Source organism: Papaver somniferum, chromosome 7, assembly GCF_003573695.1.
Source record: "Papaver somniferum cultivar HN1 chromosome 7, ASM357369v1, whole genome shotgun sequence".
In the NCBI taxonomy this organism is placed as follows: Eukaryota; Viridiplantae; Streptophyta; class Magnoliopsida; order Ranunculales; family Papaveraceae; genus Papaver; species Papaver somniferum.
Window position 1 is genome coordinate 221,712,143 of NC_039364.1, and position 23,653 is coordinate 221,735,795.

The 23,653-nt window shown below is 38.8% G+C and overlaps 1 pseudogene; it reads right to left on the reverse strand.

Moving 5' to 3' along the window:
• Positions 1-1,521: 1,521 nt before the first annotated feature.
• Positions 1,522-6,333, reverse strand: LOC113299643 (annotated as a pseudogene).
• Positions 6,334-23,653: the final 17,320 nt, after the last annotated feature.

Here is a 23,653-nt window from a genome sequence, read left to right on the forward strand (position 1 = left end):
AGTAGATCCAACGTGTTATACAGAAGCCAGTAAAGACCCTATTTGGCGTAAATCTATGGACTCGGAGATTAATGCACAACTCCGAAATGGAACTTGGACAAAGGTACCATATAAAGCTGGGATGAATGTTGTAGGGTCTAAATGGGTGTTTCGGGTGAAGTATAATCAGGATGGGACAATATCTCGCTACGAATCACGTCTTGTATCCAAAGGCTTTAATCAACAAGAATGAGTTGATTATGGAGAAACTTTCTCGCCTGTCATCAAACCGTGTACTATACGGTTGGTACTTTCAATTGCGGTTCAAAATAATTGGCCTTTGAGACAACTCGATGTTCAGAATGCATTCCTTCATGGAGTGTTAACAGAGGAAGTGTTCATGAAGCAACCACCAGGATTTGTTGATCCTGAATATCCTCATCACGTCTGTAAGTTACATAAGTCTATCTACAGTCTTAAGCAAGCTCCAAGGGCTTGGTTCTCTCGGCTCAGTACTTATCTCATTTATATGGGGTTCACAGGTTCCATATCAGACTCCTCTCTGTTTATTAAAAAGGATTCTGCTTTCACAATTTATGTGCTCATATATGTAGACGACATACTAGTCACATGATCTAATAGTATTGTGTGTGATGATCTGATCTCAAACTTGAGCAAGGAATTTGCAGTGAAAGATATGGGTTGTCTAAGTTATTTTCTAGGGATTGAAGTCTATCGACAGGGAAAGAATTTAGTGCTCAGTCAAAGAAAGTACATCACAGACTTGCTCTGTAGAACCAAACTAGATGGAGCTAAACCAGTCTGCACCCCTCTGGCAATACAAACAAGGCTTCGAAGAGAAGGTACTTCCAAGTTTTCTGATGTAACTCTTTATGGCAGTGTAGTTGGCGCACTACAATATCTGCATCTTACTCGTCCAGATATCTCCGTTGCTGTAAACAAAGCATGCCAATATATGCATGATCCATATGTGGAGCATTGGGACTTGGTGAAGAGAATTTTGCGCTACCTAAAACATACAGTGAACTATGGTCTATACTTTAGGCCATCTCAAGATATGTCTCTACAGACCTATACAGACTCGGATTGGGCACGCAGCCTTGACGACAGACGATCAACAAGTGGATATGGTATTTATTTTGGAGGGAGTCTCATCTCTTGGAGTGCACGTAAACAGAAAATTGTTTCAAAATCCTCAACGGAAGCTGAATATAGAGGTATTGCAATTGCGTCCTCAGAGTTGATTTGGATTCAGTCACTCCTTAAAGAGTTAGGTATCTCTACTACTGCACCGCATTTGTGGTGTGACAATTTGGGGGCTACATACTTAATGGCAAATCCAGTGTTCCATGCTCGTACCAAGCATATAAAAATAGACTACCACTTTGTTCGTGAAAGGGTGGCGAACAAACAGCTGCATGTCATGTTTCTCTCTTCGAAAGACCAGCTAGCAGATATCTTTACAAAAGGCCTGGCTTCACCTCGGTATCAATTCATCAGGGACAAGTTAAACATTCGGCCACTCATGCTTAACTTGAAGGGGAGTGTTAAGGATCCAGTCACACAAGATCCTACATTGCCTCAGTCAATGTAGACTGAGAAGTTTTCAAAAATCTAAAACTACTTCTCCTATTCTGTCTCCATCTATAATTGTGGATAGTTAGATCTAGAATATAATTCTAAAAATATCTTTGTAAGATGTAGTACTCCTGTGTATATAAGTGAAGACAATCCTGCACAATTAAGCAAGGGAAAAAATACAGAAGTTAAGTCTTCACTTGAAATCACGCCAGTCGATCCAGAAAACCACGCAAACAAAAAAAAAAAACCTTCTCATCAATGGCTGCTGAAACTTTCAATTTGCAGCAAGTTCATATTAACCATCTCATCAGTGCCAAATTAACAGACACCAACTATCTCCTTTGGGTAACCTAATTTAAGCCTCTTCTAAGAGGTTACAAAGTGATGGGTTTGATTGATGGTACTACTCCATCAATAGCATTATACGTTAACCGGCAAACTTTTACTAGCTCTTCCAACTCTGGACAACTAAGGAATTGGGAAAAAGAGATGAGGAAAAACACTTAAGAAATTAGATAGCATTATACGACTAGAAGAATCTTTCAGGTAGATGTGTGAAGATACATCAATACTATATGTATCTATATGAATCACGTAAACAAGAGCGAACCATTAGAATACCTGCATTCGTACAAGACACTGCAGCTGTGATGGCTATCATTCATCAAGTCACCAAGCTTTTGTAGTATCTCTTCGTCACTAGAAAACCAAATTTTGCAGCAGTTAGAACTTGAGGAAAAATTAGTACTACTATTCTGTCAGATTATGTGTTTCTTATTACTTGCTCAAAATTCGAAAAGAACATGACAGGATAGAAGAAAGAAAAAACAGTTTCTTCTGTACATCCGGTATTGGTGTAACACCTAATCACCACATATTCTATGGGGCAAAGACTATTTGATTTTTATCGAATAAGCAACAGTGTGCTAATGGGTTGGCATATAAAATGATATTAAAAAATACCACATTTACAAGGTGGACGCACCTTAGTTTTGATGATACAGTTTCCTTGAAAGCATAGACACGCTTAGCTTCTGAGTATACGTGAGATGCCCGCTGCAACAGATATGCACACAAAACTCAAAAACGACACCAAGAAACAAAACTCATACAAATTTCTACATCATAAAAGCAGTAAGTAGCAATTAACTTCTACTTTACTTTTCTGGACAAGCAAACCCAGATCCATTGTCATTGGATACATGATGGTTCAATTGTGTCAAAAGAAATAAGTGTAAGAACTTCGACGATGAACTACTCCTTAGCCGAGGAATTACCTGGAACAATTTGAAGTGCTTTGCGGCCTTGAGAACATCCAGTGAAGATGTAGAACTAGAAAAGACTGATTCCAGATTTTCCTGTATGATCTCTTGAATGTCTTCAGCTGTATAAGGCTCTTCCTTCAAAAATTCCTGTCAAGAATGAACAGAATTAGACTTACAATAGTAACTGGATAGAAATATAACTTGAACCGAAAGAGAAACTTTGACAAAGTGTTTTATGCTTCCATAAAACTTTCAGTCTTAACGGTCACAAGCGGAATCAAGCTTTATACAATCACACTAATGTAACAGACAGAGAATTGCCTCTTGCAAATCTTTGAATAGTGTCATTATTCAAGCATATGGATACCTTGACAGCAAGGACAGGGTCAGAAGAGCCACGACTGTCAGCAAACGAAACACATAAACCCTCAAAATCAGATAGAGTTTTCATTGTGGAGAGTGCCTCCTCTGGTTTCATTCCTAGCTTTATACCAAGGACAATCTGCAATATTTCAGAAACCATCGAAACAACTTCTATTAAGCTCGATCAACAGGTTATACTTCAGACTTTGGAGAATGCAGCAGAAGCAGTTTGAAGAAAAATGGTAAAAACTCACTGATGCTAGACGACACTCAACAACTCGATTATTATAATTTGTTGCTGCAGTTACTGCTTTTTGAGACTCTGCTAAGGAATGAGCTATCACAAAAGTCCCACCAGCAGGAAGTTGCACATCAGTGGCATGGATAGGGTTAAAATCAATCAATGCTGCAAATCCAGATTTGGCCATTACAGAGATTGCCTGCCAGAAAAGAAAGATCAGCTTGCATCCAGGATGAATTAACTGACAGAGGACTACACTTAAGATACAAGTAAGCTTATTACAGCCAATAAGGGTGCTTAACTTATACCCTTAACTTATAACAGAATACATATAATGTAGTGCAACAAGGGGTGTAAGACTACGTGACATATTTTTGCTTAGGGATGACAAAATCAATCTACACAAAAGCAAGCAACCAATAGATGGGGTCCAATAGATGTCTTACAACTGAACTTTATTGTAACTATATATACCAGCGAAAATGGATCTTCTAGATTCTGAAGCGCATCCTAGAACCCAAGTTTTGTATTATGCCTAAGACCCAAAACTGATTTAAAAACCACGAGGAAGATTGATCAATAATTTCAACGAAGTACAAGAATAGAGTGTGAAATCAATCAACTGTATTACGTCCATTATATCAAAAGGCACAGAATTTACAGGAACTCAAAAGTAAAACTACAGAACGATAAATTTCACTAAAACAGGGAAAAAAATTCATCCCCATCATTTGCTTTTTATGAATACTGTGCAACTGTAATGGAAGATGCTAGAAAAAACGAGCATAATAGCACTATCAGAGTGAGTTTATCATACCTGGCCCATCCCCCCAGATTGTGTCCCAATATGGCGCTCGCATTCACATGTAAGCTGAGCTATCTCTTTCTGTAAAGTGGAATCAATAAGCATCTACACAAGACATACTAAAATAAAATGGCAGGTTTGAGTTCAGGGTACCTTAGGGAAATTCATGTCAAAAACGGCCATCAATGCAATGGTTGAGGAACAAACAAATGCTGCTGAGCTTGATAATCCAGATCCTGGGTAGAAATTGCTAGAAAATTTAAACTTTTTCTGTACGTATACTGTTATTAACCCGGTTTCAGCAAAATTGAACTGTTTTAAAATAGCATGTAATAACAGAAAGTGCGGGGAAAACCTGTAGGCACAGTTCCATCTACTAGAACATCGAGACCAACTGGAACACCAACATCTACACCTTTTGATTTAGCAAATTCATGAAATCCTTTGTACCTGCAGACACATTGTACACAAGAAATTCAGTACTTTTTGCTATCATCTGACTAGACTACGCAATCAGGAAAAGAATCTTTTCTTACCCACAAATAAAATAGTGTCCCCACTTGTGATTCTTCAAATCAATGTCCTGCAGGTAACCCATTGTTATTTACCTTTAGTAAAGTACACGAAGAAAACGCAGACAGAAATGATACTAGTACAAAGATCCATAACTTGTGTGATGTGGGATTCATAAAACTAGTATAATGAGGCATTACATAATATATGCAAACACTGAACAAAACTACGATGACTTGATCGATCAATCAAACAAGCAATACAAGCAGTGCTTCAAAGGTGATCAGGAAATATGATAAACACACAAATTAGAATGTGTTGATATACGGTGGAAGCTAAATATATGGGATTCTCCTACACATTTTAATATTAGCAATGGAGTTCAGTGCTTCATATTTAACACAGAGATGCAATTATATACTCATGTTATTTATGAGTGTGCATAAGCTCTTGCCTCGTTAGTTAGCACTATCATTTCGGAATCAGCTAGTGTAAGGTCGAATTGTATTCCATAATAGTATGAGAAAGATTAGAAAAGTATACCTGTTCAGGATCAGCGGAAATTAGCTATTCTAACTTGCTTCGGTGATTCCGAATCATCGTGCTTACGAATGGCGATGATAGTATCTTTCCGTATAGCCATTGGCAACACCGAATATCCCTCATAATCAATATGTTCACCGATCAAGTTCACTCTACCTGTACATTCAACAAATAGTTCAAACCTCAGAACATATTTCAACTGACTCTAGCCAACATAAACACACAACAAATCACAAGACAAATACTGATCCAATTCAATCCTCGTGGGGGTTCGTCTGTATCTAAGTCGATCAATTAGCTCAAGGTACATATGACCTCTCAGTCAATCCAGGCATGAACGAATTAAATTTAAGTACAATGTGTTGTATCTGACTGGAAAGCTTCCGAGTCAGACATGGAGAACACTGAAGTTCAAACCGCAAATTATTCTAGTATCTCCAGCATCATGGTCAAATTCATTCAAATTACAGCACAAAAACATATATAACCTAAAAATATCAATGATCAATTAGCTCAGCAGTAAACATGTCTCAATCAGATTCAAGTCGGACCCGAGTCAGACATGGGAAACTGTAAAGTTAAAACCCCAATTTCTGCTAGCATCTTCATTCAAATCACAGCACAATAAAAACTTCAAAAACCCAAAAAATTCTCAAATTCACATCAATTATCAAGCTCAGCATGATCATAATCGAGACTTCAAACAATAAATTGAGAGAAAACAAGATCAAACCTGGAGATCGGGCAAAAACATCAGGCAGATGGCCGAAAACTTGTTGGAATTTAGATTTCAAATTATCATAACGAATTTGAGCTTCCTCTAATTGAGATCCACCATCTCCGCCGTAAACTGATTCAAGACTTGAAAATACTGGTACATTCTCACTGGTAGTAGTAGCCATTGAATTGAAAAAAAAATCAAAGAAAAAACTAATAACTTCTTCTGAAAATTCACTAAAAAGAGCTCTTATAAATAAAATAAATAAGCTGCCGATGATTAAGAATATAATTTGATTTACGGGTTTAGGATAATCATTATCAATAAACCAGAATTATCTATTTTTATACGGAAGCATACTTAAGATAGTTGGACTCTGATCTGTAAACTATTACAAACTGGGAGTAGTCTGAGAAAATCTGATCCGTCGATATTAACATGTGTCGTGATTGTGAATTAAATGAACGGTAATCAGCAGTTAAAAAAAATCTGATATGAAACTCCGAATCCGAAGAGATTTTGGATTTTCGGATATGGGTGGTCCGGAAATCCAGACTTCACTGCTAAATTTTTTTCTAGCCAACCAACCGATCAAGTCGTGTAGGGCAGTCCGGGTGGGCCTCCAACAGGAGGGCCAATGAGTGTTGTGTGGATGGTCGTTGGGCATATTTGCATAGGGCCGGACTCTGACGCTATGTTAAAATCTGCAGCATCCAAAATCAATTAGTAATGAATAGAGTGCCATTTTATATTGTTGTATATTATAAGCTTATTAAGGGATATTAACAATTATGGACTATGATTCTTCACACATACTTGTTTTTTCTGAATTTGACATTGTTAAGGATCGAGCAAGAGAGAGGAGAGCATAAACGCGGAAGCGTAAAAGACTACATTGATAATAATTCGGTGTGTCAACTTTCATGGCTCAACAGCCTATTTATATTGTTCACAAACTTGACGACCACTCAAGGTACTTTCCTAACTAAGATCAAACTCTAAATATAGACACTTTCCTAATATAACTCTCACAACTTAATGTGCATATCTCCTAAATATAGACTCTCATATATTATTTCCTAATACCTGGTAGGCCCCGGAGGAGTGTATAAAAATGAAGCGAAGAAACGCGGGCCTACAGTAATACCGCAAGTGCACGGTCGTCAGTTGTAGCTCGTGCAAGTACGGGTCGATCCACAGAGACTTGGTGTGTTTGGAGTTCTCTAGCTAATTGGGTTCCTAAATTGCTATTGGGTTATGAAGCCTTTTGGCTTAAATTGGGCTTGAGTACTAATGGGTTTGATAACAATAAAATGAACTGAGCTTGGGCTCAGTTGGTCTTTGAAATGTAAATGGGCTTTGGCCTTACAGTGAACTGGGCCTTAACAATGAATTTGGGCTTGGGGCCTTAATGAACTGGGCTTTGGTTAAGCCCACAGTTGACTGAATTGGGCTTCAGTTTGAAGTGAGATTTGGGCTCAGTTGGCTTTGGAAGGCAGCAGCAGTAGCAAGACTGCACAGCAGCTGCACAAGCAGTGCAAGTAGCAGCAGCAGTTTGCAAGGCAGGGGAAGAGAACAGTGCAATGCAGCAAGGCAAGTGCACAGCACAAGGCAAAGATGGGAGCAGCAACAGTACTGCAGGGCAGAGGCACAGCAGCACTAGCAGTTTGCAAGGCAGTGGCCAAAGCACTGAGTAGCAGCAATCAGCAGGGGAGAAATGGCAGCACTAAGTAGCAGGAGAAGAAGTGGCAGCAACACAAGGGAAAGGAAGGCAATGCAGTAGCAGCACAAGTGCTGCACAGCAGCTGCAGGGCAAAAGCAGCAGACAACAGCAACAGCAATGCAGCAAGCCAAGGGAAGTAACAAGAAAAGAAGTGGCACAAGCAAGGAAGAAAATGCAAAGCAGGAGAAAATAGCAAACACAAGCAACACAGGGAAAAAGCAAAGAACAATGCAAGATGAACCAAGGCCTAAGGCCAAGGGCAAGGATGATAGTGAAACTAAAATGGAGCAAAACTAAGGCAAGAATACAGGCAAACAAAAAGAATGGGAAGAGAATTAGCTTGCTATGAGCACTAATTTCTCCCAATGCTCAATCAACAGTGCAACCTAAGCATACACAAATAGAATGGCAAGATAATCAGCTTGCTATGAGCACTGATTTCTTCCATTGCACAATCAGTTCAATGCTTCAAAGATATCTAGCCTAGCATTCCATCAAACTAACAGCAAGTTTAACATAACAGTGAACATTTAACTGACAGTGAGCAACAACAGTGAACTAACATGACAAATTAAAATTAAACAGGAACACATTAAACAGGAACATCACAACATTTAACAGAACACATAATTAAACAGGAGCACAAATTTTAACATATGCAGTGAATATTGAAATTGAAAATAAAATTGAAACATAAACCCTAAATTGATTTTGAAATTAAAATTCTACAAACTAAAATTTAACCTAATTGGTAACTTGGCTAGTCCAAGAACAGTTTTAACATCCTACATCACTTCCCTTTTATAGCTTACAAAATATCCAAATTTTCAGAAACCCTAAATTGGAAACCCTAATTTTTAAATTGGAAATTAAACTCACTCTCTGATGCAAATAGCCTCGACCCATGCTTGTACTTCTCCTCCTCTGCTAATCCTTTACTCGAACGCTGCTCCAATTTCCTTCTTCTCTCCACTGTGAAACCCTAGCTATGTTTGTCTTCTTGGTAGCATCAAAAATTAATGCTAAGAACAAGACAGACACGACTAGGGAAGAGGTAGGTGATGGTGGTGGCGTCCTTGTGGTCGTGGTGGAGATGGAGACGGCGGAGCAGACATGGCAGTGTCTTCCATGGTCGGGGGAAGAGAAGAAATTTGGGGGAAATGAGTTTTGGGGAAGAAGAAGGTGGGTGTTTGTTTTGGGTCGATGGGTTTGATGCTTAGGGTGTTGAGCGGGTTCATCAAACTTTGATGTCTAGCGATGATACGCGTTGGATGTGAAGATGGTAGGTAGATCTAACGGCTATACGGAGGTAATCGTGAAGCTACCGTCGGATGATGAGATACAACAAAATTGACGACACCAGATGGAGTTAGGTGTTGTAGTGTTAAGCGGAAGTATCGAGGTTTGATGCGCAAGCAAAGAAGCGACCGTAGGATCTAAATGTGATCTAATCTGAAGGCTTGGAATTTAGTTACTATGGTGTGTGATAGGAGCTTCAGATTTTGATGCGCGATGAAGGAGAGACCATCGGATGATGAGATGGATCCAATCTGACGGCTGAAGATGGAGGCGGTTTTGGTTATAGAAAATGGGTTTGGGTAAGGGTTGTGGGCCTTGGGTAAGCCAAGCCCATATCTTCTTTAAGAACAATTCTTCCTTCTTGTGCCCATTTCTACCCTTTTGGTCTTGTGCACAACATTCTTCGCGGCTTCCTTGTGTAATTCCTCCCGGCTTTTCACTACTTTTCTGCTCTTTTCCGCTCTGCTATTCATCCAAACTTTATTTATTACCTAAAAATGCAAAATTAAGTAAGAAAAAATATTTATTCTTGAAAACAATGAAAATACAGAATATGGGATAAAATGTAGAATTAATGCACAAAAGATGAGTAAATGCCAACAAAAAGGGATAAAATATATACAATATTTGGCACTCATCAAATACCCCCAAACCTGAATTTTACTTGTCCTCAAGTAAAACAAAACTAAGGAAATCCTAACTATACCACTGTCGCTGGTCTCTCGAATGCATTTAGCGTATGCAGTAAGCCTTTTAAACCACTAAGTGTCCCTAGTGGACGAGTTGAAGTCTCGTGAAGGTTTACCAGAGGTGTACCTACAAAGTTCTAGGTCAAAATATAAGCTCAGATTCCATCAAATGTGACATGTGCAAGTCAGTTAAAGCTCACAGCAAAATGGAGATGTCAATCTAGCTATCAAAGGCACAATCCTAGCACTGATAACAAAAAAAGACATGTGATAAGAGTGTAAAGTGTATCTACACATGTGTAAAGAAAGATCTGAAGTTATGACTACTAATCACCAAGAGATAGTTTCTCAGGCTAAGAACCAAGGTCGAAATCTAGCTAGCTGTCCGGACTTTACGAGAATTGTGAATGAGTTGGAGGTATTTCACAATTGCTCGCGTTGTACATCAATGGCATACACCCTCCTTGCTTATTACAATGAAACAACAAAAGATGACTATTTACATGACTCTTATTTACATTTACTACTCTCTTTTTATTTTTGGAACAAGAGAGGATGGAATTGATAAATACTTGATTTTTTTTTTTTTTTTTTTTTTTTTTTTTTTTTTTTTTTTTTTTTTTTTTTTTTTTTTTTTTTTTTTTTTTTTTTTTTTTTTTTTTTTTTTTTTTTTTTTTTTTTTTTTTTTTTTTTTTTTTTTTTTTGAATAAGGAAACACTTTTGATACATATACAAAAGGAAACAAAAGATTACATGACACTTTGCAAGAGGTAGCCCTTTTTGATGCACCCAGTTAAATTCGATGGTTGTCTTTCTTAATGTAACCTCCACCTTCTATCCCAACCAACCAAAAAACAAGCTAGTCAAGTTTCGTTCAGTATTCTAAAGTGATTGGCAATCGTAACTTCCTATCAAACACCTTGAAGATCGAGGCCATACATGTATTGGTAGATCGTGCGCGTGCAAATTTCTTATCACTATGTGAATTGTGCTAGAATCAGGGTGCCTAAATATCTAGACTAAGACTCCTAATAAAAATACATATTTGCACAAGAGTCAACATTTCACGGTAAATGAGCTCCATTTTTATGATTTTTTCATTTTTTAATTGTTTTTTGAATTTTGATTTTTTTAATTTTTTTTTGGAATTTTTCAATTTTTTCAAAAAGAAGAAGGAGTTCGTTTTTAATTATAGCATATTATCGTGGCATCTACTCTATACCCCCAAACCTAAACTAAACATTGTCCTCAATGTTTCAAAATATGGAAAGAATTAAGATGCAACATATGGAAAGGGACATGCTGAGTAGAGTAAAAGGAGAGAGAATACCCGATTTCGGCGAAAGCAGAATTAAAACTCCGTTATTCAAGGCAAAAAAAATCCAACATATTTCAGCCGAGATCATATTGGATTAGCAAAATATATACAAAAGGAACAAAAGGGTTTTTAAGAAATTTTATCTACTGGATTATATACAAAAAATTCACCATACACTAACAATCTAAAGAGTTGAGGATCAACCCAAAAGAAAAAGTGTAGAGACTTCAACAGCTTCACACAATAATAATATGATAGGCATGCAAGTGAAACTGTGAAACAAAATGAGCTACCCCCAAACCTGGATTTTACAGAAGATATAATTTTGAAAACAAAATCGCGCAGTTTCGGGGGTTCATCATGCAAAAGGTCTAGCTCGAAATGAACTGTGCTAGGGACGGGCAAACATGCAATTTCCAACTGTGGTCCCTCAAAGATATTATACTTAGATGCAAAATAGTCCAAGAGGACTTGGGAAGCACACAGTTCCAAACCTAGGTTGGGCATTCTCAGAAAAATTGGTTTTACAATATTGGTACAAACCAAATCTAGGTTGGGTGGAAGGCCAACAGATTGTGACTCATGTAGGAGAATAGGTGCGTCATTATTAATCAAATCAAAATCTCCTAAATCATCTACACATGTCACATCATGCTCACAATCAATCAGTTCAGCAAGTTCACACTCAGAATCATCAACATCATCAACAAATTTATTCTCATGTATCGGCAAATGAGGAGAAATATCACAATGTGACCTAGGTAGAGAATCAGACACATCAAATATATTTTCATGCATATTAGTGTCTACAGAAGATTCAACTATTCCTATGTCATGCTCATCTTCACAGAATGATTGTACGAATCCCATGTCAATATCAAAATCATATGAATTACAATGAGTATTAGAAAGAACAACATTCATGAAGGTCGAGGGCGAGAAGCCATATGTTATTGAACCAACAGGTTCCACAATATTTTCATGTTCTTCTAACATATCATCATAATCATCATAATCATCATCATGGTAGCATGCATATTGGTCCTTATTAACAGTGGTGGTGTCATTAGTCGATTCATGTTCCTCTAAATTAGGTTCATATTCAACATTATTTACATGAATGGGACTAGACACTTCATTAGGGACAACATACATTTCCTCATGAATTTCCTCCTTTTGTCTGTGAAGCAAAATCTGATCTAAATGTGCATGAATTCGTGTTGTAGATCTATCATAGTCTTGCTGACAGAGTCTTAAAGCTTCTGTGGTGGAGTCTAAATTCACGGGAGTACAAAATTCTTCATGTTCAAATTGTGGTGAATGGTACATGTGTGCATGGTCATTAGGGTTTACAAAATATTGATCGCAACCCTCAAAGGATTGATTATGGTCCCAATGACTACCATTCTCACAATTTATGGGCATTTCATACATTGGATTTTCTCTACATTGCCTAAAATTATGCAAAATATGACAATTCTCAACAGGGTGGTCTAAACTGCCACATGCGGGACATGTATAGATTTCAGGTTGCCTAAGAAAATTAGATGTGACAGATTCCTCATGTGATTGCATTTCTAAAGCTGTGATTCGAGCTTCTATTTGATCCATAAGTGATGATTGTGTGAGTGAGGCACTATCAAAATGTTCATTTTCACGTTGCGATGAATGATGCATGTATGAATAGTCATTAGGGTTCATGTATTGCGGCTCGGGACTTTGAAAATGTCCATAATAATTCCTATGACTATTGACATCATGGTCCGTGGAAGGTTCATAACGTGAAGTTTGTCCATATGCAAGTTCTCTAAGGGATTTGTTGTACTCCCCAACTGTAGAAAAAGATCTATTCATGATTGGCTCAAAAGCTAAGTGATAGGCCTCAAAGAGGTGTAAAAATTATCCCCGGCCAAAAACTTGGTGGGCCCGGAGATATGTATAAAATTAAAGCGCAAAAAAAAACGCGGGCCTACAGTAATACCGCAAGTGCACGGTCGTCAGTTGTAACTCATGCAAGTACGGGTCGATCCACAGAGATTGGGAGTGTTTTGTAAGTGTTTTAGCTAATTCGGGTTCCTAAATTTGCTATTGGGCTATGAAGCCTTTTTGGCTTCAATTGGGCTTAATGGGTTTGTTTCAATAAAATGAACTGAGTTTGGGCTCAGTTTGGTTTTTGAAGTACAAATGGGCTTTGGCCTTAAACTTAGGCTTTTGATTAAGCCCACAGTTGACTGAATTGGGCTTTTAACCTTAACCTAAACTGGGCTTTGAGCCTTAATGAAATGGGCCTCAGTGAACTAAACCTTGGGCTTTTGTTTTGGAATTGCACTGGGCTTGGCAGGAGAAGTGGAGTGGCAGCACCAGGTAGCAGGCCTAGGAGCAACAGCAGCAGCAAGAGAAAGGAAGGCAGCAGGAGAAGAAGGCAGGGGAAGAGAGCAATGCAGCAGTGGAGCTGCAGCAGACAACAGCAACAGCAGAAGGGAAGGCAATGCAGCAGCAGCACAAGTGCTGCACAGCAGCTGCAGCAGCAGTGTAGGAAGGAAAGCAAAACAGTGGCCAAAGCAAGGGAAAAATGATAAAACAAACCAAGATAACAGCAAGCAAAGATGACAATGAAGTGAAAGTAAAACAGTGGCAGAAACAAAGAACAAAGCAAGTTAACCAAGGCCTAAGGCCAAGGGCATGGATATGAAAGAAACTGAAATGAAGCAAGGCTAAGCTAAGGCATTCAGGAGGTATACTAAAAGAATGGGAAGAGAACTAGCTTGCTATAAGCACTAGTTTCTCCCAATGCACAATCAACACTGCAACCTAAGCATACACAAGGAATGGCAAGAAAATCAGCTTGCTATGAGCACTGATTTCTTCCATTGCACAATTAGATCAAAGCTTCACAGATACCTAGCCTAGCATTCCATCAATTGTGACAGCAAAACAAACATGACAGGAACATTAACAAACATCAACAGGAGACAACATAACAGAAGCAGTGAAACTAAACAGAACATTAACAGGAAACAAATATTAACAATGAACACAAACATCTAACAGTAAATAGTAAACATGAACATAAATGAAATTTGAGCTACTAAACAGAGCAAACATCACAACTGAAATTGACAAGATTTTATAACACTCAAAATTGAACTGTGAATTGAAATTAACATGTAACTTGAACTGAAATTAACAGGACATGAAAGTCCTGGATGTCGGCTAATCCAAACATGCTTTCTACAACACACCCACACCCATATTTATAGTTCACAACATAATTAGGGTTCTACCCATTTTTACCCAAAATATCAGTAGCTAGGGTTGGTGATTACTCACCCAATTTGATACAATCACTCCATTTTGATGTCGACCCATGCTTCTATTTGTCCTTCTCTACCTCTCCATGCCTTCAATTGCTTCTCACTTTCGACCTAATTTACCAATTTTGCACGCTAGGGTTTCTGATAGAGAACGTGCAAAAATTGAGAAAATAGGTGGCTAAGGAGAAGGGAACAGATGGTATTGGTTGCTTTGATGGACGTGGTGACAGAGAGTTGGTGGAGGTGTGGTGGTGGCAGTGAAGGTGAAGAAGGTGGTGGTACGGTTGCAGGGGAAGAAGGTGGTTCTCTGCTGTGGAGGTGATGGTGGAGAGGGTTCGATGGTTTGGGAGAGAAGGGGGTGTTTGGTTAGGTGGATGGGTTCGGTCGCTAGGGTGTGAGGCGGGTTCATCAAGAGATGATGTTTCGTGAGATGGGCCGTGGGATGTGAAGCTGGTAGGTGGATCGGATGGTGGGATGAAGTGAAGCTTGTAGCGACCGTCAGATTTTTTGATACAACGAAGTTAACGGCTCTAGATGGGGTTAGGTGTTGTAGTGTAAGGCGGAGATATCAAATGTTGATGAACAGCAAGGGAGCGACCGTTGGATTCAACTACCATCTAATCTGAAGGCTTGGAATTTCAGCGCTGTGGTGCTCGGCATAGACTTCAGATTTTGATGATCTATGAAGGAGCGACCGTTGGATGCTTCTGAGAACTGATCTGATGGCTGAGAAAGGAGGCGCTTTTGTGTGTAGAAAATGAGGTTGTGCGCACCATTCTTCGCGGCTTCCTTGCGTAATTTCTCCCGGCTTTTCACTACTTTTCTGCTCTTTTCGCTCCGCGACTCATCCGAACTTTATTTATTACCTAAAAATGCAAAATTAATTAATAAAAATATTTATTCTTGAAAACAATGAAAATACAGAATATGGGATAAAATGTAGAATTAATGCACAAAAGATGAGTTAAAATGCCAACAAAAAGGGATAAATATATACAATATTTGGCACTCATCACTAAGTAAAGAGTTTACAAAGCTCAAAATTTGGTTTTTTAAAGGGTTTGGATTTTTGGGAAAAATTTGGTTTTGGTGGGAGACATTTGAAAATTTGGTTTTGAAATGGGAGTAAAATAAAAAAAAATTTGGTTTAAGATGGGATAAAGAAGAGAAAATTTGGTTTAAAATGGGAGCAAGTAAAATTTGGTTTTTTGAATGGGAGAAAAAGAATTTTTTTTTTTTTTTTTTTTTTTTTTTGAGAAAGAAAATAAAATTTGGTTTTTGAACGGGAGCAAGCCCACTGTTGGTTTTGTGTTTTCTTTGGCTCAGCTAGGTTGAAAACTTTTGGTGGAACTGAGTCCAAAATCTCGGCCTAGAATTTGGGTACTCGGCCCACTAACGAGTTCAACTAGCGTGATCGGTTATAAGCTCAGCTGGGTTTAAACCCAGAGTCCAAAATACAAGTCCAATGAAAGAATTTAAACAAGCCCACAAAAATTAAATACAAGCCCACAAATAAATTATTACAAACCCAACAGAAAATAAGAGAAGCCCAAAAATTGGCTTTAATATTACAAGCCCACAATTAAAAATTGGAAGCCCACAATTCGGGTTCTCTTAAATGGGTTACCTTTTAAGCACAGCCCAGCTGCTCTGATATTGTTGCAAAAACCCAGTTGGGCTTTGGTTCTTTTCCTTGGTGGCGTCCCAGCAGAGGAAAAACTGGTTCAGAACAGCAGGTCCAACAACAAATGAAGTGAAGCAGATGCAGATGCAAATGCTATGCAGTGAAATGCAAAAATAGCTAATAAAAAAAACAGAAAAACACAGCACCAACCCCCGGCAGCGGCGCCAAAAACTTGGTAGGCCCCGGAGGAGTGTATAAAAATGAAGCGAAGAAACGCGGGCCTACAGTAATACCGCAAGTGCACGGTCGTCAGTTGTAGATCGTGCAAGTACGGGTCGATCCACAGAGACTTGGTGTGTTTGGAGTTCTCTAGCTAATTGGGTTCCTAAATTGCTATTGGGTTATGAAGCCTTTTGGCTTAAATTGGGCTTGAGTACTAATGGGTTTGATAACAATAAAATGAACTGAGCTTGGGCTCAGTTGGTCTTTGAAATGTAAATGGGCTTTGGCCTTACAGTGAACTGGGCCTTAACAATGAATTTGGGCTTGGGGCCTTAATGAACTGGGCTTTGGTTAAGCCCACAGTTGACTGAATTGGGCTTCAGTTTGAAGTGAGCTTTGGGCTCAGTTGGCTTTGGAAGGCAGCAGCAGTAGCAAGACTGCACAGCAGCTGCACAAGCAGTGCAAGTAGCAGCAGCAGTTTGCAAGGCAGGGGAAGAGAACAGTGCAATGCAGCAAGGCAAGTGCACAGCACAAGGCAAAGATGGGAGCAGCAACAGTACTGCAGGGCAGAGGCACAGCAGCACTAGCAGTTTGCAAGGCAGTGGCCAAAGCACTGAGTAGCAGCAATCAGCAGGGGAGAAATGGCAGCACTAAGTAGCAGGAGAAGAAGTGGCAGCAACACAAGGGAAAGGAAGGCAATGCAGTAGCAGCACAAGTGCTGCACAGCAGCTGCAGGGCAAAAGCAGCAGACAACAGCAACAGCAATGCAGCAAGCCAAGGGAAGTAACAAGAAAAGAAGTGGCACAAGCAAGGAAGAAAATGCAAAGCAGGAGAAAATAGCAAACACAAGCAACACAGGGAAAAAGCAAAGAACAATGCAAGATGAACCAAGGCCTAAGGCCAAGGGAAAGGATGATAGTGAAACTAAAATGGAACAAAACTAAGGCAAGAATACAGGCAAACAAAAAGAATGGGAAGATAATTAGCTTGCTATGAGCACTAATTTCTCCCAATGCTCAATCAACAGTGCAACCTAAGCATACACAAATAGAATGGCAAGATAATCAGCTTGCTATGAGCACTGATTTCTTCCATTGCACAATCAGTTCAATGCTTCAAAGATATCTAGCCTAGCATTCCATCAAACTAACAGCAAGTTTAACATAACAGTGAACATTTAACTGACAGTGAGCAACAACAGTGAACTAACATGACAAATTAAAATTAAACAGGAACACATTAAACAGGAACATCACAACATTTAACAGAACACATAATTAAACAGGAGCACAAATTTTAACATATGCAGTGAATATTGAAATTGAAAATAAAATTGAAACATAAACCCTAAATTGATTTTGAAATTAAAATTCTACAAACTAAAATTTAACCTAATTGGTAACTTGGCTAGTCCAAGAACAGTTTTAACATCCTACATCACTTCCCTTTTATAGCTTACAAAATATCCAAATTTTCAGAAACCCTAAATTGGAAACCCTAATTTTTAAATTGGAAATTAAACTCACTCTCTGATGCAAATAGCCTCGACCCATGCTTGTACTTCTCCTCCTCTGCTAATCCTTTACTCGAACGCTGCTCCAATTTCCTTCTTCTCTCCACTGTGAAACCCTAGCTATGTTTGTCTTCTTGGTAGCATCAAAAATTAATGCTAAGAACAAGACAGACACGACTAGGGAAGAGGTAGGTGATGGTGGTGGCGTCCTTGTGGTCGTGGTGGAGATGGAGACGGCGGAGCAGACATGGCAGTGTCTGCCATGGTCGGGGGGGAAGAGAAGAAATTTGGGGGAAATGAGTTTTGGGGAAGAAGAAGGTGGGTGTTTGTTTTGGGTCGATGGGTTTGATGCTTAGGGTGTTGAGCGGGTTCATCAAACTTTGATGTCTAGCGATGATACGCGTTGGATGTGAAGATGGTAGGTAGATCTAACGGCTATACGGAGGTAATCGTGAAGCTACCGTCGGATGATGAGATACAACAAAATTGACGACACCAGATGGAGTTAGGTGTTGTAGTGTTAAGCGGAAGTATCGAGGTTTGATGCGCAAGCAAAGAAGCGACCGTAGGATCTAAATGTGATCTAATCTGAAGGCTTGGAATTTAGTTACTATGGTGTGTGATAGGAGCTTCAGATTTTGATGCGCGATGAAGGAGCGACCATCGGATGATGAGATGGATCCAATCCGACGGCTGAAGATGGAGGCGGTTTTGGTTATAGAAAATGGGTTTGGGTAAGGGTTTTGGGCCTTGGGTATGCCAAGCCCATATCTTCTTTAAGAACAATTCTTCCTTCTTGTGCCCATTTCTACCCTTTTGGTCTTGTGCACAACATTCTTCGCGGCTTCCTTGTGTAATTCCTCCCGGCTTTTCACTACTTTTCTGCTCTTTTCCGCTCTGCTATTCATCCAAACTTTATTTATTACCTAAAAATGCAAAATTAAGTAAGAAAAAATATTTATTCTTGAAAACAATGAAAATACAGAATATGGGATAAAATGTAGAATTAATGCACAAAAGATGAGTAAATGCCAACAAAAAGGGATAAAATATATACAATATTTGGCACTCATCAATACCCTCCCTCAAGATGGAGCATGTAGATCACGAATGCCCATCTTGGACCAAAGAAATTTAACTTCGGTTTTCTTTCTTTTTTTTTTTTTTTTTTTTTTTCAACGCTTTTGCGAAAAAAAATAAAATCTTCAGATCATAGTTTAAGGACATTTCGGTCCCCTTCGTAGTTTAAGGACATTTCGGTCCTCTTCGTAGTTTAAGGACATTACGGTCCCATCTTCGTAGTTTAAGGACATTTCGGTCCTCTTCGTAGTTTAAGGACATTTCGGTCCCAATGCAAGTTTAAGGACATTGCGGTCCCATCTTTGTAGTTTAAGGACATTGCGGTCCCATCTTCGGAAGAATACTTCTTGTACTCTTGTTTTCTTGGTTTCTTCCATAGAATACTTTTGTACTCTCTCGACAACTCATAGGATTTCAACATATTATTGTTGTTCTTTTTCTCATCACCTCTTGGTGATTGTTTTCTTTTCTCTTCTTTTTTTCTTTCTTCACAACATGAATGTTGTTTCTTCTTCTCTTGTTCCAGTCACGCTATTTTTGGGAAACCTTCACACTTTTTTTTTTTTTTTTTTTAAGATTCTCTCACAATCTTTCTCTTGTTATGCTTCTGCCACAAGCAATAACTAACACAAAGTCTGCCACACTTTGTAGGATTTCCAAATTTCTGCCACAAACTCTTCAATCACCATGTTTCTGCCACAAATTCTTCTTCTTAACCATCATCAATTCTGATTTCTGCAACGTCTCTGACTGAAACCGTCACACTTCTTTACTGTTACAACTCTTTGGTACGTTTTTTTTTTCTGTTACGCTTCTGTAACAATTCTTTAGTAACATCTCTGTAATTGTGATTGCTCTTTGTAACACCTCACATAACACGTACTTTGTTTTTTTTTTTTTTTTTTACGGCGGTTCTTACCTGATCTTAGGGTTGTGAAACCCTAAAGCTCTAGCAAACGTCGTCCCATGACCGAGCAACCACCACCTGCCGTACACCTTCGATAAACACCAACTCCATTACTGGCATCAACAACAGCATCACCACAACGTTTTTATACTCTTCTCTTCATCACACACTCCTTCTATCAATCACGGCATTATCAGTGTCTCATCATCACAATGATGCTCGAGTTCTTAACTTATGATCATCATCGCTGCCGAAAAATCTTCCATTCAATGGAAACAGCTTCGTTAATGGCAGCAACAACCTTTTTTTTTTTTTTTTTTTAATCTAGCACAGGCTCGAGCTTTCCCTGTCAACAATAGGAGCAACCATTCTCTTTGCAACTCATCAATCGCTGGCAACAACTCAAACTCCATCACCAAGCTCGTTAATTAAGCTCAAACTGACCAGACTAGTCAGTTAACCTTAGGTTGCAACCAACATATCCCTGTAAACCAGCGGAACCAGTTCTCACCTGATTTTTAGGTCGTCTTGAAAAACTAAATCGCCAGCAACATCGCACCATTAACTGGCAGCAAATCTTCCTCGCAGTCTACTTTCTTGCTGTCGCACACAGCCTCAAATATATATTGCTGCAGCCATCTCCGTCAGCAACAATTTTCGTCTGTCTTTTTTTCTTCTTCGAATCTTCTCTGCAACATTATGCAGCAGACTCCACGGCTTTCTTCGTCTTCATCTGTCCATCAATCAACGTCGACAACACAACACCATGAGAATCATCAACAATGCCAGAGATCCAACAGTAGCAGCAGCATGTCCCTATCTTTTCTCGTTCCAAAACCACCATCCTTTTGTTTGTTCAGAGAACCCTAATCCTTCGTAACCAGTCACGATTTTCTTTCTTTTTTTTTTTCCTTTTTTTTTCTTTTCTTTTTTTTTTTCTCAAACTCTAATGTCTTCTTCGCAGCAATTTTTTTTTTTTTTTAACCCTAAAACGAAAACTCTCTAATTCTCTCTCCTCTCTCTACCTCTCACCTCGCTCTGATACCATGTTAAGGATCGAGCAAGAGAGAGGAGAGCATAAACGCGGAAGCGTAAAAGACTACATTGATAATAATTCTTGGTGTATAATTCTTATGGCTTAACAGCCAATTTATATTGTTCACAAACTTGACGACCACTCAAGGTACTTTCCTAACTAAGATCAAACTCTAAACATAGACACTTTCCTAATATAACTCTCACAACTTAATGTGCATATCTCCTAAATATAGACTCTCATATATTATTTCCTAATAGACATGTTTAGAATCGATTGAAATTGACTACTCGTCCGAATCTAATTTATATGCTCTTGTTTTGTGTCAAATCTTATTTAAAAAATTTACTGTGGATTGGTCTTATAAATTTTGAAAACTCTCACTCAAACGAATAAGCTAGGTCTGAGTCACGCAATGAGTTAGATCCCATAAAAACTAAGACACAAACAATATGGCTTGGAGATTAACACAGATTCATATTACAAAACAGATGTATAGCCTTTTAAATAAGGTGTCTTTTTCAAGATCAAAATCATTGTGGGTAGGCAAGAGTGCCTCGTCACCCTATGTTCAACCAAAAATTCCAAACATACAATATTTTAGACAACACAAAAACAATCGTTTCACATAATTTCTAATATTAGGGCCCAAAAGTGAACACCCGCTAATTCCACGCGAAAAAGAGGATTTTGGTGTTGTCTAAAATGTCGTCTATCTAGAATTACTCATGCTCAACCAGACCAAGCCATCTTTACTTCCAAAATAAAAATAACAGTTCAGTAGCATAATCTGATTTGTACTCTTGGTTGTGAATATCATAGATAGACATGTCACCATTTGCAAGTGAAATATAGTTGAGCTATGGCTTTTGTGTCGACAGTAATGGAAGGTGTAATTGCAGGGTTAAGATCGAATTCTAACCGGGTTGTGGTTAATCGGTCTAACGGGTCTTATAAAAACCGTCCGGAGAATCTGATATAGTTATCTCTTCTCTGGTTCTAAGTTGGCGATCTATCTAGGTTACGGCCGTCCTCCTCCCCCTGAGTCCTAATACACTGAAATTCCTTACCTTGGTAAATCTCTATACAGATGAAAAAGGAGGTTTATTCTTTGAACAAGCCAGTGTCTGACAAATGGGGCGCATAGTTAGTGCTGGTATTCTTTCTCTTGATAACAATACAATACCAGATCAAAAGCACGCCCAGGTCTCTTCATGAACTTTCCAGTCAAGCCCTCACCTTATGCATTCAAAGAAGTCAGCAAAAGAGATGAATTGGTTTTGTTGACAGCGGACTTATTTCAAGACGGGCGCCCAGTTGCAGTCGTTAACACCGCGAGACGATACATGGAGAACTATTGATAAGGTACCTCTGATTCCACTCGATGGACATGGAATTAATGTTCAAAGCCTTACTGGAGTCGTACTATGTTGTAAAAGCCTTACTGGAGTCGTATTATGCTCGAAGTATATACTCGACAGTGTCGTAGTGATCGTCCTATGATAGAATTGAATGATGATCGTACGGAAGATTTTGCTTACTTCGTAGTAGTGTTCATGATACTTCATAGGATCATCGTTCAATTCTATCTCGGGACGATCACTGCACCTCCACAACGGCATATACCAGTACAATGATCCATTGGCAAGAACATTAATTCCATGTCCATCGAGGTACCTCATCAATAGTTCTCCATTTATTGTCTCTTAAGGTCAAGACCTCACAAACCTGACAAGGGATTCTATCGAGAATTGTCCACCCAAAAACAACTTTGTGCTCCTTAGTAACAGGGTCGAACCCAAACTGATAGCTTACTCCTCCTATAACAAGATGCTCACCAGAATTTGTCATTCTCTTTTCATCCATAAATACTGGTGAACTAATCCATGGCCTTACTTCTTGGTACACAGCGTTGTATACCTGAACAGCATGTTCCGAAGTATGAATGAAACATATCAAACCATTAACAGGTCCCAGAACTTTATCATAATGCAAAGAATTTGTCTTCCTCATGCTGTTAACTGCAACCGGCTTGTCCTGAAATAAGTCAGCTGTCAACAAAACCAATTCTTCCCCTTTACCAACTCCTTCGATATAATAAGAGGGGGGTTGGAAATTCATGAATAGACCTGGACTGTTTTTTGATCTGGTTAAGTGTAAATCAATGAATTTTGGATCATCTTCGATAATGTTTACAGACGCACTTAAATCTCATAAGCATTCCACTGGGAGTCTGCTAAGTATCTCAATTGCTATGGTATCACAATCAAGAGAAAGAGTAGCAACATTACTTGTAATATTAGCCTCACCAGTACTACTGCTACGACCTCTGATGTGTTTGATCCTTCGTGGTCTTCCTCCTTTGTTATTGTTGATGAAAACTGAAACGACAAGGCAGAGAAGATTAAGTTTTGTATTATCAAAAGCTTAAGGTTACAAACCGTTTCTCTAAGACTAAATATGAGAAACCCCAAAAACAAACTATGATAAAATATTATCTTTCCTAACTAAAATATATCTTAACCAAATATAAAATATATGTACAAATATACATATCTCCTAATACTCCCCCTCAAGTTGGAGCATGGAGATCACGAATGCCCAACTTGCGAAGAAGCAGCTCAAACTGAGGACGTCCAAGAGCTTTGGTGAAAATGTCAGCAAGTTGAGTGGTAGTGCGAACATGAGAAGTAATAATAGCGCCTGACTGAATTTGATCGCGTACATAATGACAATCAATCTCAATATGTTTGGTTCGTTCATGAAAAACAGGATTAGCAGCAATATGAAGTGCGGATTGACTATCACAGTAAAGGCGCATAGGCTGAGAGTGAAACACGCCTAGAGATTTCAATAACGCCTTTAGCCACGTGAGTTCATTACAAGTATAAGCCATGGA